The 19,987-nt window shown below is 42.6% G+C and overlaps 1 protein-coding gene across 2 annotated transcripts in view; it reads left to right on the top strand.

Annotated features, from left to right (window-relative positions):
- LOC134927808 (uncharacterized) overlaps positions 1 to 19,987 on the top strand; it is a 510,851-nt gene that overhangs the window by 187,291 nt on the left and 303,573 nt on the right. The gene's annotated exons all lie outside the window — the stretch shown is intronic.

The raw sequence follows: 19,987 nt of genomic DNA, 5'->3' as shown, positions 1-19,987 counted from the left end.
CTAGTTTATTTCTGAAGTGTCTCAATCAGGTTTATATAGCAACACGTGCTGCCAATTTCACTCTGAAGTGTATCAATAGGGTTTATATAGCAATATGTGCTGCAGGTTTTTTTTAAGTGTCTCAATAGGGTTTATATAGCAACACGTGCTGGCAGTTTTTTTTCTGAAGTGTCTCAATAGGGTTTATATAGAAACATGTGCTGCCAGTTTAACTCTGAAGTGTCTCAATAGGATTTATATAGTTTAATAAACTATATAAACCCTATTGAGACACTTCAGAAATAAACTGGCAGCACATTAATGATATATAAACCATTCTGGGACACCTTCACTTCAATCTGACGGCACATTTAAACTTAAAATGTGCTGTCAGATTGAAGCGAAGGTGTCCCAGGATGGTTTATAAGCTACAATGTGCTGCAAGTTTAAGACACCTGCATACATATTACAGTATGTACACCATTTTGCCCTTCTAAATTAAAATGTGCCCTCCCCGAATCAAAAATGTGCCCTCCCCGAATCAAAAATGTGCCCTCCCCGAATCAAAAATGTGCCCTCCCCAAGGTCAGCACCCTGCCCTAAAAAAATCCTAGAGTGAACACTAATACAGTATCTGTATGGTAGGTCTGTCCAGACAGTCATTTTGCCAATACAATAGTATGTAGAATGTTATCTAACTGACTTTGCCAAGTCTTCAGTAGTGGACAACTAGTTGTTGGAAATTCTCAAGTGGATACAAAATAAGACACCCACAAGAGATGTCAGAGGATCCACAATTTGTATTCAAGAAAAAGTATCGACAGTCTGCAAAAATTGTACAAAACCGGAGCAGACATTATGTGTACCTCCTACAAAAGAGAGAACATGATATTATTAAGGTCTGTTCCTTGTAAAAAAAATAAATAAACATTTTTTGTTGTTGATGTCCTTCAGAACAATATTTGCTATCAGACCATTAAAAAAAAAAGCATATCCACATAAGAGACTTCAGGAAAGAGGCACTGAAGACAGTTCCCGATGGCCTTAGCAAGGTGGATATCCTGGTGTCAATAGATCTCCAGGATGCCTGTTTCTATATTCCCATAATAGAAAGCAATCCAACGTTTCTCATATTCTATGCACTGGGCAATCACAATCCGTGCACCTGCGTCACCTTCGGATTGGCAACAGCACAGAGAACATTCACCAAGATGCTTGTAACTTTCATAGCGGAATTGTGCAGACTAGACCTAACAATATTACTGTATCTTTTCACTGCAGGGAAACAAAACAACTGGTGCATGCTAAAGTAAATCATGTGCATTTCCTTTAACATTATGGATGATTCCTAAACTAGGAAAAGTCAATCAAATCCAATATAGCAGTTAAAGTTTATTGGGGTACAATTTGATACACTACAAAACATGGTAGGATCACTGGAAATGTAAATTATGGCCCATATACAGCTCAGAACTCCTCTCCTGACAGGTCTTTTTTTTTTAAGGGGGGGGGGGGGGGGGCACAGTGGTATAGCTACAATTGTGCATGAGAAGACACCAGAAGAAAAATTTAGATCACCTAGATTTATTTGAAAGATTCCAGCCTAAAAAGATCTCAATTGGAGAGCCAAGAATGAAAAACAGAACAAGATCCTTGTTCACTTCCACCACATGTGGTTCGAAAGCTGATTCACATACAGCACGTTTGGCAGCTATCTAGTTGATGTCAGATGCCGTTGGGAATAATCTTTACTGATCAATGTTTGGCTGTTAGCGGGTCCTTGTGCTGCCCTTCTCCCCAGCGTGTTTGAAATCCCAAAGGGATTCTATTTTAAGAATGGGGGTGTGCTCATTATGGGGGTGGCTCATTTGGTGCTGTTTAAATACTATGTTCTTTATTGCTAAAACCGGAACTGGCCAAATCCGGAAGTCCGCCTTTTGACGGCGGTCGCATGTTCCTTTCATTCTTAATAATAATACTTGGCAACTGATTTTCAGTATGCAAACAAAAAAGTGTTAAAGCAAAATAGAAAAAAATGTGTAATGGATAAAATAAGTAAATTAAATCAAATATATAAAATAATAAGCAAAATAAAAAAAAGCTAAAATAAATAAAAATGGGGGGGGGGGGGGCAGTTTTAGGGATACGTGTAAGATGCATGGTTTAGTGTAAGAATGCTTTCAGCTCGATATCGATATTCGATCCCACAGGTTAGTGTTTTTAGTTTAGAATTCCACTGTGCTTCATTATTTTCTCTAACGTCCTAGTGGATGCTGGGGACTCCGTAAGGACCATGGGGAACAGACTGGCTCCGCAGGAGACTGGGCACTCTAAAGAAAGATTTAGTACTACCTGGTGTGCACTGGCTCCTCCCTCTATGCCCCTCCTCCAGACCTCAGTTAGAATCTGTGCCCGGCCAGAGCTGGGTGCTTTTAGTGAGCTCTCCTGAGCTTGCTTTTAAGAAAGTATTTTAGTTAGTTTTTTTATTTTCAGAGAGCTTCTGCTGGCAACAGACTCTCTGCTACGTGGGACTGAGGGGAGAGAAGCAAACCTACTAACTGCGGCTAGGTAGTGCTTCTTAGGCTACTGGACACCATTAGCTCCAGAGGGTTCGAACACAGGATCTTAACCTTGGTCGTCCGTTCCCGGAGCCGCGCCGCCGTCCCCCTCGCAGAGCCAGAAGTCAGAAGCCGGCAGAAGCAAGAAGACATCGAAATCGGCGGCAGAAGACTCCTGTCTTCACATGAGGTAGCGCACAGCACTGCAGCTGTGCGCCATTGCGCCCACACTACCCGCACACTCCGGTCACTGTAGGGTGCAGTGGGGGGCGCCCTGGGCAGCAATTAGGATACCTCTTGGCAAAAGGACACATATATACAGCTGGGCACTGACAGACCCGGGACAGAAGCCCGCCGCTGAGGGGGCGGCGGGGCCTTCTTCCTCAGCACTAACCAGCGCCATTTTCTCTCCACAGCTCCGCTGAGAGGAAGCTCCCCAGGCTCTCCCCTGCAGTATCAAGGTATAAAAAGGGTAAAAAAGAGAGGGGGGGCACATAAATTTAGGCACAAATTATCATAATACAGCAGCTACTGGGTAAACACTTAAGTTACTGTGTAATCCCTGGGTTATATAGCGCTGGGGTGTTTGCTGGCATACTGTCTCTCTCTGTCTCCCCAAAAGGCCTTGTGGGGTCCTGTCCTCAATTAGAGCATTCCCTGTGTGTGTGCGGTGTGTCGGTACGTTTGTGTCGACATGTTTGACGAGGACGGTTACGTGGAGGCAGAACAAGTGCAAGTGAATGTGGTGTCGCCACTGACACCTGATTGGATGGATATGTGGAAGGTGTTAAATGATAACGTAAGCTCCTTGCATAAAAGGTTGGATAATCAGTCAGGGTCTCAACCCATGTCTGATGCTGCAGCTCAGAGGCCGTCAGGGTCTCAGAAGCGCCCACTATCCCAGTTGGTTGACACAGATGTCGACACGGATTCTGACTCCAGTGTCTATGACGATGATGCAAAGTTGCAGCCTAAAATGTCTAAAGCCATCCGATACATGATTATAGCAATGAAGGATGTATTGCACATATCGGAGGACAAGAGGGTTTATATGTTTGGGGAGAAAAAGCAAGAAGTGACTTTTCCCCCTTCACATGAATTAAATGAGTTATGTGAAAAAGCGTGGGATTCCCCTGATAGGAAAGTACTGATTTCCAAAAGATTACTTATGGCGTATCCTTTCCCGCCAACGGATAGGTTGCACTGGGAATCCTCCCCTAGGGTAGACAAAGCGTTGACACGCTTATCTAAGAAGGTGGCCCTGCCGTCACATGATACGGCCGCCCTAAAGGATCCTGCGGATAGAAAGCAGGAAGGTATCCTGAAGTCTGTCTATACACATTCTGGTACTCTTCTGAGGCCAGCAATTGCTTCGGCCGGGATGTGTAGTGCTCTAGCAGCATGGACAGATACTCTGTCTGAGGAGTTAGATACCATGGACAGGGAGACTATTTTACTGACCCTAGGACATATTAAAGACGCTGTCCTATATATGCGGGATGCCCAGAGGGACATTTGCCTACTGGGCTCTAGAATAAACGCAATGTCGATTTCTGCCAGAATGGTCCTATGGACTCGGCAATGGACAGGTGATGCCGACTCTAAAAAAAAACACATGGAGGTGTTACCTTATAAGGGTGAGGAATTGTTTGGGGACGGTCTCTCGGACCTAGTTTTCACAGCTACGGCTGGGAAGTCAAATTTCTTGCCATATATTCCCTTACAGCCAAAGAAAGCACCGTATTACCAAATGCAGTCCTTTCGTTCACAAAAAAGCAAGAAAGTCAGAGGGGCATCCTTTCTTGCCAGAGGCAAGGGTAGAGGAAAAAAGCTGAACCATGCAGCTAGTTCCCAGGAACATAAGTCCTCCCCGGCTTCCACAAAATCCACCGCATGACGCTGGGGCTCCACAGGCGGAGCCAGGAACGGTGGGGGCGTGTCTCCGAAATTTCGGCCACCAGTGGGTTCGCTCACGGGTGGATCCTTGGGCTATAGAAATTGTCTCAGGGATACAAGCTGGAATTCGAGGTGACGCCCCCTCACCGTTACCTAAAATCGGCCTTGCCAGCTTCCCCCATGGAAAGGGAGGTAGTGTTGGCAGCAATTCACAAACTATATCTCCAGCAGGTGGTAATGAAGGTTCCCCCTCCTTCAACAGGGCAGGGGTTACTATTCCACCATGTTTGTGGTACCGAAACCGGACGGTTCGGTCAGACCCATTTTGAATTTAAAATCCCTGAATATTTATCTGAAGAAATTCAAGTTCAAGATGGAATCGCTCAGAGCGGTCATTGCAAGCCTGGAGGAAGGGGATTTTATGGTGTCTCTGGACATCAAGGATGCGTACTTGCATGTCCCCATTTATCCACCTCATCAGGAGTACCTCAGGTTTGTGGTACAGGACTGTCATTACCAATTCCAGACGTTGCCGTTTGGCTTGTCCACGGCACCGAGAATATTTACCAAGGTGATGGCGGAAATGATGGTGCTCCTTCGGAAGCAAGGGGTTACAATTATCCCATACTTGGACGATCTCCTCATAAAGGCGAGGTCCAGGGAGCGGTTGCTGATCAGCGTAGCACACTCTCAGGAAGTGTTGCAACAGCACGGCTGGATTCTGAATATTCCAAAGTCGCAGCTGATTCCTATGACGCGTCTGCCCTTCCTGGGCATGATTCTGGACACAAACCAGAAAAAGGTGTTTCTCCCGGAGGAGAAGGCTCAGGAGCTCGTGACTCTCGTCAGAGACCTCCTAAAACCAAAACAGGTATCGGTGCATCACTGCACGCGAGTCCTGGGAAAGATGGTGGCGTCATACGAAGCCATTCCCTTCGGCAGGTTCCATGCGAGGATCTTTCAGTGGGGTCTGTTGGACAAGTGGTCCGGATCGCATCTTCAGATGCATCGGCTGATCACCCTGTCCCCCAGGGCCAGGGTGTCTCTTCTGTGGTGGCTGCAAAGTGCTCACCTCCTCGAGGGCCGCAGGTTCGGCATACAGGACTGGGTCCTGGTGACCACGGATGCAAGCCTCCGAGGATGGGGGGCAGTCACTCAGGGAAGAAACTTCCAGGGGCTGTGGTCAAGTCAGGAGACTTGTCTGCACATCAATATCCTGGAGCTAAGGGCCATATACAACGCCCTGAGTCAAGCGGAGCCTCTGCTTCGAAACCAACCAGTGCTGATTCAGTCAGACAACATCACTGCAGTGGCCCATGTAAACAGCCAGGGCGGCACAAGAAGCAGGGTGGCAATGGCAGAAGCCACCAGGATTCTTCGTTGGGCGGAGAATCACGTACTAGCACTGTCAGCAGTGTTCATTCCGGGAGTGGACAACTGGGAAGCAGACTTCCTCAGCAGGCACGACCTCCACCCGGGAGAGTGGGGACTTCATCAAGAAGTCTTCACGCAGATTGCAAATCGAAGTGAACTGCCACAGGTGGACATGATGGCGTCCCGTCTCAACAAAAAGCTACAAAAGTATTGCGCAAGGTCAAGGGACCCTCAGGCGATAGCGGTGGACGCACTAGTAACACCGTGGGTGTTCCAGTCGGTCTATGTGTTTCCTCCTCTTCCTCTCATACCAAAGGTGCTGAGAATTGTAAGAAAAAGAGGAGTGAGAACAATACTCATTGTTCCGGATTGGCCAAGAAGGACTTGGTACCTGGAATTGCAAGAAATGCTCACAGAGGACCCATGGCCTCTGCCTCTCAGACAGGACCTGTTACAACAGGGGCCCTGTCTGTTCCAAGACTTACCGCGGCTGCGTTTGACGCCATGGCGGTTGAACGCCGGATCCTAGCGGAAAGGGGCATTCCGGATGAAGTTATTCCTACGCTAATAAAGGCTAGGAAGGACGTGACAGCAAAGCATTATCACCGTATATGGCGAAAATATGTTGCTTGGTGTGAGGCCAGGGAGGCCCCTACAGAGGAATTCCAGCTGGGTCGGTTCCTGCACTTCCTACAGTCAGGAGTGACTATGGCCCTAAAATTAGGGTCCATAAAGGTCCAGATTTCAGCCCTATCCATTTTCTTTCAAAAAGAATTGGCTTCACTACCGGAGGTTCAGACGTTTGTTAAGGGAGTGCTGCATATTCAACCCCCTTTTGTGCCACCAGTGGCACCTTGGGATCTTAATGTGGTGTTGAGTTTCCTGAAATCCTACTGGTTTGAGCCACTTAAAACTGTGGAGCTAAAGTATCTCACGTGGAAAGTGGTTATGCTGTAGGCCTTAGCTTCGGCTAGGCGTGTGTCAGAATTGGCGGCTTTGTCATGTAAAAGCCCTTATCTGGTTTTCCATATGGATAGGGCAGAATTGCGGACTCGTCCGCAATTTATGCCAAAGGTGGTGTCATCCTTTCATTTGAACCAACCTATTGTGGTGCCTGCGGCTACTTGTGACTTGGAGGATTCCAAGTTGCTTGACTTAGTCCGGGCTTTGAAGATTTATGTGACCAGAACGGCTGGAGTCAGGAAGACTGACTCGCTGTTTGTCCTGTATGCATCCAACAAGAGGGTGCTCCTGCTTCAAAGCAAACTATTGCTCGCTGGATCTGTGGCACGATTCAGCAGGCTCATTCTGCGGCTGGTTTGCCGCATCCAAAATCAGTGAAAGCCCATTCCACAAGAAAGGTGGGCTCTTCTTGGGCGGCTGCCCGAGGGGTCTCGGCATTACAGCTTTGCCGAGCTGCTACTTGGTCGGGTTCAAACACATTTGCAAAATTCTACAAGTTTGATACCCTGGCTGAGGAGGACCTTGTGTTTGCCCATTCGGTGCTGCAGAGTCATCCACACACTCCCGCCCGTTTGGGAGATTTGGTATAATCCCCATGGTCCTTACAGAGTCCCCAGCATCCACTAGGACGTTAGAGAAAATAAGATTTTACTCACCGGTAAATCTATTTCTCGTAGTCCGTAGTGGATGCTGGGCGCCCGTCCCAAGTGCGGACTTTCTGCAATACGTGTATATAGTTATTGCTTAATAAAGGGTTATTTTATGTTGGCATCCATTGGTTGATGCACTGTTATTGTTCATACTGTTAACTGGGTATGTTATCACAAGTTATACGGTGTGGCTGGTATGAGTCTTACCCTGGATTCCAAAATCCTTTCCTTGTAATGTCAGCTCTTCCGGGCACAGTTTCCTTAACTTAAGTCTGGAGGAGGGGCATAGAGGGAGGAGCCAGTGCACACCAGGTAGTACTAAATCTTTGTTTAGAGTGCCCAGTCTCCTGCGGAGCCCGTCTATTCCCCATGGTCCTTACGGAGTCCCCAGCATCCACTACGGACTACGAGAAATAGATTTACCGGTGAGTAAAATCTTATTTTTTGAGTAGGTTTACGAAAGTCTCCTCCTCTCCAGTCTTTCACTTTTTGAATGCTGATGAATCTGAGTTCATTTGGGTCTTTCATATGTTTTTCTAGAAAGTGTCTGATAGACTGTGGGTCTTAAGTCCTCTTTTGTTGATATAAAAATGCTCTGAAATTCTTACTTTTATTTTTCTTTGTTTGGCCCACATGGACTTTCTATTAGAGAACTCCTTTACTGTTACGATAGCTGTTTTTTTTTTTTTTTTTTAATTCTTCTTTGGTTATGTTTGATACAAATGTTTTGGTTCCTGCTTTTGTATTACATCCCTTGCAATCTGTGCAGTATTGGAATTCATGTGATTCGGTATGTATGGGATGTGTGGGGATATAGCTCCTAGTTAGTCGTTGTGTCAAATTTTTTGCCCTTCTATATATGATTTTTCGTCTGTTTGGTATGGCCTTCTTTAGTTCTTCATGTAGCAAGAGTATGTGGCAATGATTGTTTAGTATTCTTTCTTTATCAGGGTGCATGGTCTCCACAAGGTTGTAAAGGATGGTGCCATATGTTGTTTTCTGTATATGTTATAAAGTCTTTCCTTTCCAGGGTTATTATTTTTACCAGTTCCTGTAATGCTATTGTCTTTGTATCCTTTTCAATGACTCTATCTCCATCTCTTCATTTTGCTTGGTGAAGATTTAATTTTTTTGTGCAATTTCTCCATATCCATCTGAACTGGGCTCCTGGAATATATTCAATCTAGTTTCTGTGGTGATTGCTGCTCATTATTTTGATGTGGGTTCTTGTTTGAATTTTAATTTTATTTTTTGTAGATTTCGAGGTCATGGAATACCACCACACTTTTGCTGTATGTCGTTGTGAACTCAAGAGTAGTTATTCATGTTGGAAATGAAGCTGTCTAAAGCATCTTGACTGCCAAATTAATAATAGGCCAAACAAAGTTACATTGCAGACAGCTCTAGGTGTTGTCCAACAACATGACGGCAGTTGGACAACCCATGATGGCGGAATTGGGCAGAGAAAAACTTGTGCTAACTTTCAGCTCGCCATGACTCAGCTGAACATAATTTCCTGGCAGATATCCTCAGCCAGAAGCTGATCCTGCCACAGCTGTTAATAAAAAGTTTCAATTGCCCACAGTTGGATCTAATGGCATCCAAACAAAGTGTGAAACTACCTATATTTTCCCACACAAAAATCTAGGAGCTGAAGAGTAGATGCCCTCTTAGTACTATGGAACTCCCACCTGGCAAATATATTCACCTTCCCCCACCACCATTCCAATCCAGAAAAGAAAGGCATACATTATAATGATTACCATTTTGGCCCAGGTGCCCTCTGGATTCTGCCATTCCATCAATATCTATTACATCAAGGGCTAGTAATCCATCCACCCCTGACAGGTTTAAATTTAATGCTGGTGTGTTTGAGAAATAAAGATATTAGTACAAGTGATAAAAATCTAGTTACAGACAAGAAAGCAAGTTTCTTCTGAAGCTTATTGTAAAATCTGGAACAAGTTTATATCTTGGTTTGGGGAAAAGTCCTGTTTTAAAAAAACAAAATTAAAAAAACAAACAAACCTCACTATCACCAAGTACTGCAATATTGAACTTCCAATTTAGGTTCTGCTCTTTGGTTTATAGAAAGAATAAATAAATAACTATTTACAGACAAATAAGTAATTTGATCTTTTTTTTTAGGCGGTTAAAAGAATCCATTCTCAGATGGATGCTTTATTTCCCCGTGTGATTTGAATCTTAATTCTAGATTACCTGATGTCTTCCCCTCTGAACCATTAGTCTCCCCTTACATTCGTGAAATTTTGTTCTCTCAGCTAGATCTGACAAGGCAGTAAGCGAGCTACAAGCTTTATAGGTAAAGGAACCCTTTGATTAGTATCTTTCCTGATTACGTAGAATTAAGGACCAACAATGGAGTACAGTATCTTTTTGTCCTCCTTATAGGAGCCAGAAGAACTGAAGTGCTAGCTAATTCCCCTTTTCCACCACTGTAGCACGGGTCGCAGCCGTGTGTCGCCTGACACGGCTGTGACCCCTGCTACAGCCCTCTTCAGGCAGCGCTCACCAACCCGGCAATGGGCGCCGCCCTCCCATACACTGTGAACGGGAGCCGTGTCGCCTCGACACGGCTCCCATTCACACTAGACAGCTAGCCGGGTAGGATTCCCGGATCACTTGATCCGGGAATTTGCCCGGGGGACCCTTTTCCACTAGGTAAAAACACGGGTAAATGTCAGATCCCTAAAAGGTTGCTTTCATCCTTTCCTTTTCCTCTGGAGGATAAGAAAAAATGGGAAAATTCCCCGATAGTGGATGCATCAGTCTCTAGATTGTCACGTAAAATTGTATTGCCTCTTCTTGGTGCAGCCTTCCTGAAAGACACGGCTGATCGTAAAATTGAGACTACACTCAAATCATTGTACACAGCTGCTGGGGTGGCCCAAAGACCCACTATGTGCGTGGATCACAAAAGCCATTGCAAAACGGTCAGGTAACCTAATTGAGGAATTAGATTCCTTGTCTAGATGGGAAGTTCTTTTACTCCTGCAGCATATACAGGACTCTGCAAACATTATGGGGGAAGCCATAAAAGAAATAGGCTTGCTTAATGCACGCACCACCACTATGGCAGTGTTGTCACGCAGGGGCTTGTGGCTACGCCAGTGGACTGCTGACGCGGACTCCAGGAAAGATGTGGAAGGCCTTCCATTCACAGGAGAGGCCATATTTGGAGATAAATTAGAAAGATGGATCTCCACAGCTACTGCGCGTAAGTTTACGTATCTTCCTTCCGCAGACCCCCCAACCAAGAAGACTTATTCAGCTTCAAAGTTGCAGTCCTTTAGGGCTGCCAAGTTCAAGGGCAAATCCTTGCTTCTATGTCCTCCAGCGGCACAAGAGGTAAAACATGCAAACCAGCAACTGCCAGTGCTCAGGAACAGAGCTCATGCTCTGCTTCCTCAAAGCCTTCAGCATGACTGTGGACCTCAATGGCTGTAAGGTGGGAGCCTGACTACGATTCTTCAGTCAGATCTGGTCAAGTTCGTGCCAGGATCCCTGGGTCATAGATCTTATTTCCCAGGGCTACAGACTGGAGTTCTAAGAGCTCCCACTTCACAGATTCTTCAAATCAGACTTCCCAGTTTCGCAAGAGGCAAGTACTGTATAAGTTTACAGCATGCCATCCAAAAGCTGGTACAGACTCAAGTCATTGTTCCAGTTCCATCTCATCTGCAAAACAAGGGATATTATTCCAACTTGTTTGTAGCACCGAAACCGGGCGGTTCTGTAAGAACAATTTTGAACCTCAAGTCGTTGAACCCGTACTTATGAGTGTTCAAATTCAAGTTGGAGTCTCTGAGAACAGTGATCTCAGGTCTGGAGAAGGGGAATTCCTAGTGTCTCTGGATATCAAGGATGTGCACCTCCACATTTCAATCTGGCCGCCTCATCAGGCTTATCTACGGTTTGCACTGCAGGACTGTCACTACCAGTTCCAGGCCCTGCCATTTGGTGTCTCCACAGCACCGAGGGTGTTCACCAGGGTGATGACCGAGATGTTTCTTCTCAGCAAACAGGGAGTGAACATAATTCCGTACCTGGACGATCTCCTGATTAAAAGCACTGTCCAGGGAAAGGTTGCTGGACAGCATTGGTCTCTTAACCAAACTCCTCCAGGATCACGGGTGGATTCTGAACCTTACGAAATCTCATCTAGAGCCAACACGGAAGCTCCCATTCCTGGGAATGATACTGGACACGGAGTCTCAGAAAGTGTTCCATCCTTTGGAAGAGGCATTGTTAATCCAGTCGATGGTTCGGGATGTCCTGAAGCCAACCCGGGTATCTGTGCATCTTTGCATTCGCCTTCTGGGAACAATGGTGGCCTCTTACGAGGCTCTTCAATACGGAAGGTTTCATGCAAGACCGTTCCAGCTCGATCTGTTGGACAAGTGGTCCGAATCGCATCTTCACATGCGCCGGAGGATCCGTCTGTTGCCAAAAGCCAGGATCTCCCTTCTGTGGTGGCTACAGACTTCTCACTTCGTTGGAGGTTTCGTTATTCAGAACTGGATTCTGTTAACCACAGACGCAAGCCTCAGAGGTTAGGGAGCAGTCACTCAGGGGGTGCAGTTTCAAGGAAGATGGTCAAGTTAGAAAGTCGTCCTTCCAATCAACATTCTGGAACTCGGGGTCATATACAACGCCCTTCTGCAGGCCTCACATCTTCACGATCGGGCCATTCAGGTCCAATCGGACAATGTGACAGCAGTGACGTACATAAACCGACAGGGCGGAACGAAGCGCAGAGCAGCGAAGTCAGAGGTGTCAAGAATTCTCCTCTGGGTATAAAGAAACTCTGTGCTGTTGTCAGCGGTCTTCATTCAGGGAGTAGACAACTGGGAAGCAGACTTCCTCAGCAGACACGACCTACACCCGGGGGAGTGGGGCCTTCACCCGGAATTGTTCAGGTGCTTGACAAGTCGATGGGGATATCCACAGATCGACATGATGGCGCCTCGGCTCAACAAGAAGCTCAAGCGGTATTGTTCCAGGTCGAGAAACCCACAGGCGGTGGCGGTAGACACCCTGACGAATCCATGGGTTTATCAGATGGTGTACGTGTTTTTACTTCCTCTGATCCCAATATTTCTAAAGAGAATAAAAAGGGAAAAGGTTCAAGCAATTCTCATTGCTCCGGACTGGCCTAGAAAGTCCTGGTATGTGGACCTTCTGGAGATGCTCCTTGAAGATCCGTGGCCTCTACCTCTTCGCGAGGATGTTCTGCAACAGGGCCCGTTCGTCTATCAGTACTTACGCTTCTACATTTGATGGCATGGAAGTTGAACGGCTGATTCTAGCCAGGAGAGGGATCCCTAACAAGGTTATCCCGACTACGAGCCAAGTGATGAAGGAGGTAACGTCTGAGCATTACCATCGTATTTGGAAGAAATACGTCTCTTGGTGTAAGAGCAGAAATTATTCTGCGGTGAAATTTCATCTGGTAAATTTCCTGCTTTTTCTACAGGCAGGTGTGGATGTGGGCCTGTGTCTGGGCTTCTTAAATGTCCAGATTTTGGCTTTGTCCATTTTCTTTCAGAAACAATTGGCTTCTTTCCCTGATGTCCAGACGTTCTTGAAAGGTGTTCTGCACATCCAACCTCCTTTTGTGCCTCCCACACACTACCAGTGATAGTTCTAGGAATAATCTATCACTAATCTAGAGATGTGATTATTAGTAGAAACCACTATAATGACAGCATCTTGAGGTGGGCAGAGCTACAATGGGACTGGGTATAGGTGACCTGGAGCTCAGAATGCCAGATGACTGGCAGTGGCATTCCAACACTTAGAATCCCGACACCTAGTAGGTGGGTATACTAATCCCTACCCTCCCTTCTTGCAGCCTAGCCCTAACCTACCCTACCTACAGCCTAACCACACCACCTCTCCCTGCTGCCTAACCCTCCCCAGAATACTTACGTTCGGGATGTCAGCTGACTGTATTACAAATGTCGAGATGCCAACTACATCACCTACAATGCCCCTGTGAGGACATGCCAACTCAACACAGAGTCTTTCTTTCCTCCTAGCATTGCCATTATTGAAGTGTGGAATCTTATATAATATATATTTATTATATCATATATTGATTTATGCTTTATGTATCTTACATCTGCAAATATATTATAATAGGCTTACAAATTAGGTTGGCTCATAGCTAAAGGGGCAGAGATTAGCACTAGTCCAATCACACAGCAATGTACATTATATGAACATTCCTATACATATGCATGTGATTGGCTCATTTGGGTTTAGGAATTATATATCTACTTGTCCAAGAGATATGTCAAGGTAAAGTGTAATTATACTTTACAGAGATATATAATCCTGGCTCATTGACTATGTGGGTATGAATATAGCTACTGAAAACAATTACTGTCCAAGCAATACATCTGTGCACATGGTAAATATACTTTATGCAGGGATGTATCCTTCTGGCTCATTTGATATATCAATGCTCTATACCTTAGGGGTATAAATATATTGTCCAACTTTGCAGAGCCTTATATAATATATGCAGATTTGTATGATTTAGAGATTCCAAAAAATGAGTTTGAACCATGGAATAATAGCTCTATTTCAATAACACTTTATTCTAGGTATACAAAATACAAGATATGAAAAACACAATGATAATAAATCCTATAATTATTATTAACTGCAGTACATATTAAACAAACACAAACAATATTACAAACTTAAACAATTAACACACATACTGTACACTTGCAAGAATTATTGAGGGTTAAATGCATAGCTACCTTCTTCTGATGTCTTAGGATCCTTCCTTGTCTCTTTCCCTCTGCACTAACTAAAGACTGCTCCAAACCCTGTCTTATATCCCAACTTTAACAATCCCAATTTACATATTCAAAGGTGTTGTAAAACATATCAGATAATTTGTTCAACAGTGACGAGCAGGGGGTGAATTCTGGAGTCATAGCGTCTGATATTTGTTTGTCTATCAAGGTTTTCCTTTGGTTATTTTGGAGTGTAAATACTGCTAGTGTTCATCAACATTTGAGACTTCGTTAATTCAATTGATCCTAGGAGTCATTGTCTCAAAGCAGAAGGCCGAATAACATACATTGCTCAGGATATGCAGATTCCTGATTGTAGTCTTAGGCACTTCCTTGCGCATGTCATTACCTGTGTGCCTTTGAAGTGACTAAATTGTCTAAACATTCAACTGATATATACTAGCCTATTTTATCTATTCCCTTACTACAAAATATATGTACAATCCTAATCATGGTTGAATATCACACTTATTATATTCGTTAGAATTTTGATCCAAATCTAGTACCGATTAAATGATGTTTTTCAGATTTGATTACATATGTGATCCAAATCTAGTACCGATTAAATGATGTTTTTCAGATTTGATTACATATGTGGTAACAGTCGCCCCCTTGTGGCCATGAGAAATTATTTTGATTGGCCACACATTAAACTAGCGTAATTGCTTCCAAATACATTTCAAAATTTCTTCAAAACATAACTTTTGTTGTAACCATAATATATACCATAAGTGTAATAATAATAACCATTATGATTTTAAAAATCTATAAAAATTCTTAGCTTACCTAACCTTATTCTACTTTTTAACTAAAGCAGACAAGACTGAGGTTTTTATTCAGTATTCATGAGGAAAACTAATTTCTACAGACATTTGGAATACCATAGCCCAATTGTAGACCTTTTTTTTTTTTTTTCTGTATCTGGATCAGTACGTTTGGACATTTTTGCTGTTCTTGGCTGTAGCAATTTACTGGGAGAGTAATGTCATCTGCGTGGTTTGCTTGCCATTGGAGACGTATTACGTTTGCATCATGAAGGCAGTTGAAGTAGAATTCTTCATAGCAGCTGCTCCTTTGCTTGCCATTTCGCTGTTTGAGGCAGAGGGCTGTGTACGTCGAGTGCTGTGTCTTGAACATTCAGTACTTGTGACGACCCTCAGTAATGGTCTTTAGCCTTGTGCGTCCTTTAAATGTTTTTCCAATGCCGCAGTTGTGACAAGTGTCCATATTGCTTTTGCACAAACAGGTTGTGATTTTGAATAGAACAGGCATATATGAAACAGTCTTTTTTTTTTTCTCTTTCTTTCTTTCTTTCTTTCTTTCTTTCTTTCTTTCTTTCTTTCTTTCTTTCTTTCTTTCTTTCTTTCTTTCTTTCTTTCTTTCTTTCTTTGCTTGTTAATAGTAGGTCTTAATTGTCTTCGGGCAATAGTACCACAAATGGCTGTGAGTAGTACACCTACTCTGTTCTGTATTTCCTCACTGAATAAATTACCATGCAGTCTTAAGTCTCCTTATTCTACCTTGAACCTATTTATACATCTCAATCTTAAATAACCCTATACCAGTTTAACCCATATAAAGGCGTTTTCTATCCTACCTATATTTTGACTAATAATTATTTAAAATGCTTTTGATGTGTATATAGTAACATCCTATCAATACAATAAATGAATACAATTTTGCTTCAAACAGATATTAAATATCATTTAGGAATGGCTTTGACTAAATCTAATTCCATCCAGTATTAGATATTTAATTACTTTTGAAGCTTTTACGAAGGAAGCATAGGTAGTATCTACTGTGTAATATAAAAAAAAACATAAAATATTTACAAGGTATATAATACCATGATATAATATATATATATATATATATATATATATATATATATCAGACAAATGTTTACATATATTTGATTAAGGTATATGAAGGGATGAGACAGTTCTGTATAATCACAGTGATGAGATGTGCTGTACACTGTTGTGGGGGTGTACATGTAGTTTGAAAGACAAGTAATGATTACTTGTGATGAAAGGGTTAATGAAAACCTTCCCCTTTCTTGTGAAACTGGAAAACTCCTTGAGGATTTGTCCATATATCAGTCTTTAGGGATGCTATGTAGAATTTGCTGGATAGCAGCGATGAAAGGGTTAATGAAGACCTTTTCCCTTGTAAATTGGAGTCTTTTTGGAGTCTTGCACCATTCTGTATACAGGTTGCCAGGATTACTATGAATCAAACAAAAATACATACAATGAATATCACAGATATTTATACAGTGATTTAACATAGCTTGCTATGCATTCTGTCCTATCTGCTGCATGTTATCAGGTACAGAATTTACAAATGTGTCTTTAGAGATTGAAGAACAAACAAACAAACAATTGTTTCTGGCCTGTGCCAATCTTTCCTGTCACATTGTGTGTCAATGACAGCACAATTGTCGCTGCAGATATGATGCAGGTTTAATTTGGAAACTGTGGCTGTTTGAACATCAAAGCAAACAATGGCTACATTGGATCTAACAAGTAAAGGAATGATACTACCGTATTCACTTGTGACCATACTCCCTTGTGATGCAGCCTGGGCCCAGGCTGTCCCCAACCATAGCGTTTGCTGCTTGCTGTGGCTCCTTAGTCTGGAAGAAACTTGGAGCTTCTGAAAAAACCTACTTTTGTGGGGAGAGAAACTTGTTAGACTTTGCCAAATATGTATTGCAGGTCCCAGGGCTTTCTGTCTTTCCACACCTGTAATAAAATGGTTATGGCACCAGGGCATAAAAACATTTTCATCCTGGTGATCCTTTTTGTCATTGTTAATTGGTGTGTGGGTTGCAGAATGACACTCTGCATGTGGTCTCTCTGAGAGCATGCAAACATTTGCACCATCACTAGATTTCTCTGAGTGTTGTGTCGGGGTTACAAAGGTTTGGGAACTTTGTTTGTAAACATGCATTCCTGAATTAATTTCATGGATTTTCCCTTTAAACGTGTTTCCAGGTGAATACATTTCAAAGTTTGCAACTCTGGTTGCCATGGGAGTTTTCACCATGGGGAACTTCCCCACCCCTGTGTGCACTGTACTGCTGCTATCAGTGTTTAAATCTGCTGACAATTCACCTTTGCCTAAAGGCATAACAAATTCTTCATTTACATTGGGAACTCTGAGAGTGTATTCAGCAGAATACTCATAATCTGAATTACACTGATCTTCCCCCTTACTAGACACAGTATAGGGGACATCTCCTATTGCTGCTACCTCCTTTACATTAATGTGCTGTCTGATGATAGACACATCCTGCACATTGCTACTTTCTTCCTTTACCAAAGAGGCTGTTCTGCTGGTGGTCTGTGTGACCATAGCAGACTCTGTGTGCTGCACATGGACAATGCTGTCCTGAGTCTCACCTACATCTACAATGTTCTCCCTTGTACTTTCTTTTATCTCCTCCTGAGAGGTCATGACAGTTTGCTTACAATCTGCCAGGCTTTTTGCTTCTGCCCCAAACTTTTTCTGTTTATTTTTCTGTTTAAGGGACTTAAATAATGAATGCATTTTTGCATTAATGGTCAGGCACGCCTTACGAAGACGTGAACCTGATTCTTCTTTACATTTCTGTTTGGCTTCTAAAGCCGCAGTTTTGCGCATTTTTCTTAATGCTGCTGCAACTTTTTGCATATTTAACATTACAATGCTAAATTTATATATTCTTTGTTTTTAGTACTGAAGGTATCCTCTCCTTAAGATTGACCGGTGTCTTAAGGTTAAACTCTAATACCTGGTACATTTATTTGGAAATACTCATTTCCACTGTGCACATTTTCTATTCTAGGCCTTTAAATTCTTTATTCTCATTTGTAACCTATTCCACTGTGATCTTGTACTTTGCCAGCAGGCTTATAGCCATTGGTGCTGCTTCCTAATAGATATTATGTTAGTTTAAAATAGATACCAAATTATTCCATGGTCCCATCTGGGGTGCCAATTATTGAAGTGTGGAATCTTATATAATATATATTTATTATATCATATATTGATTTATGCTTTATGTATCTTACATCTGCAAATATATTATAATAGGCTTACAAATTAGGTTGGCTCATAGCTAAAGGGGCAGAGATTAGCACTAGTCCAATCACACAGCAATGTACATTATATGAACATTCCTATACATATGCATGTGATTGGCTCATTTGGGTTTAGGAATTATATATCTACTTGTCCAAGAGATATGTCAAGGTAAAGTGTAATTATACTTTACAGAGATATATAATCCTGGCTCATTGACTATGTGGGTATGAATATAGCTACTGAAAACAATTACTGTCCAAGCAATACATCTGTGCACATGGTAAATATACTTTATGCAGGGATGTATCCTTCTGGCTCATTTGATATATCAATGCTCTATACCTTAGGGGTATAAATATATTGTCCAACTTTGCAGAGCCTTATATAATATATGCAGATTTGTATGATTTAGAGATTCCAAAAAATGAGTTTGAACCATGGAATAATAGCTCTATTTCAATAACACTTTATTCTAGGTATACAAAATACAAGATATGAAAAACACAATGATAATAAATCCTATAATTATTATTAACTGCAGTACATATTAAACAAACACAAACAATATTACAAACTTAAACAATTAACACACATACTGTACACTTGCAAGAATTATTGAGGGTTAAATGCATAGCTACCTTCTTCTGATGTCTTAGGATCCTTCCTTGTCTCTTTCCCTCTGCACTAACTAAAGACTGCTCCAAACCCTGTCTGTCTTATATCCCAACTTTAACAATCCCAATTTACATATTCAAAGGTGTTGTAAAACATATCAGATAATTTGTTCAACAGTGACGAGCAGGGGGTGAATTCTGGAGTCATAGCGTCTGATATTTGTTTGTCTATCAAGGTTTTCCTTTGGTTATTTTGGAGTGTAAATACTGCTAGTGTTCATCAACATTTGAGACTTCGTTAATTCAATTGATCCTAGGAGTCATTGTCTCAAAGCAGAAGGCCGAATAACATACATTGCTCAGGATATGCAGATTCCTGATTGTAGTCTTAGGCACTTCCTTGCGCATGTCATTACCTGTGTGCCTTTGAAGTGACTAAATTGTCTAAACATTCAACTGATATATACTAGCCTATTTTATCTATTCCCTTACTACAAAATATATGTACAATCCTAATCATGGTTGAATATCACACTTATTATATTCGTTAGAATTTTGATCCAAATCTAGTACCGATTAAATGATGTTTTTCAGATTTGATTACATATGTGATCCAAATCTAGTACCGATTAAATGATGTTTTTCAGATTTGATTACATATGTGGTAACACCATTGACAGTATTGTTTTGTTCACAGCATGTGGTGGGGACTGTATCTGAGGAATATTTCCCCTCTTTCTCCCATCTCTCTCACCTTATTCTTTTTTTGTCCCTTCTATAACATGTTTATCTCCTCTCCCTCTCTCTCTCCCCCCGCTTTCCTGCTTCCCCCTCTTTTCTCATGTATTGCCTCCATGTGCTTAAGTCTCCCTCTCTTTTTGCCTGTCCAGCCAGTTTGTTTGTCTTGTACAGACTCTGTGTATGTATCATCCTCATCCTCCTGCCATACTGGTATGAAGCCTGTATTGCTGGTTATGGTGTGGATGAGATGATACATGGCTCTCTTTCCCCCCCCCCCCCCCATACCTTCAGACCATTTGTATGCTCAA

The sequence above is a fragment of the Pseudophryne corroboree genome, chromosome 5 (genome assembly GCF_028390025.1).
Source record: "Pseudophryne corroboree isolate aPseCor3 chromosome 5, aPseCor3.hap2, whole genome shotgun sequence".
NCBI classification, from domain to species: domain Eukaryota; kingdom Metazoa; phylum Chordata; class Amphibia; order Anura; family Myobatrachidae; genus Pseudophryne; species Pseudophryne corroboree.
This window is presented reverse-complemented; position numbering and strand designations above follow the sequence as displayed.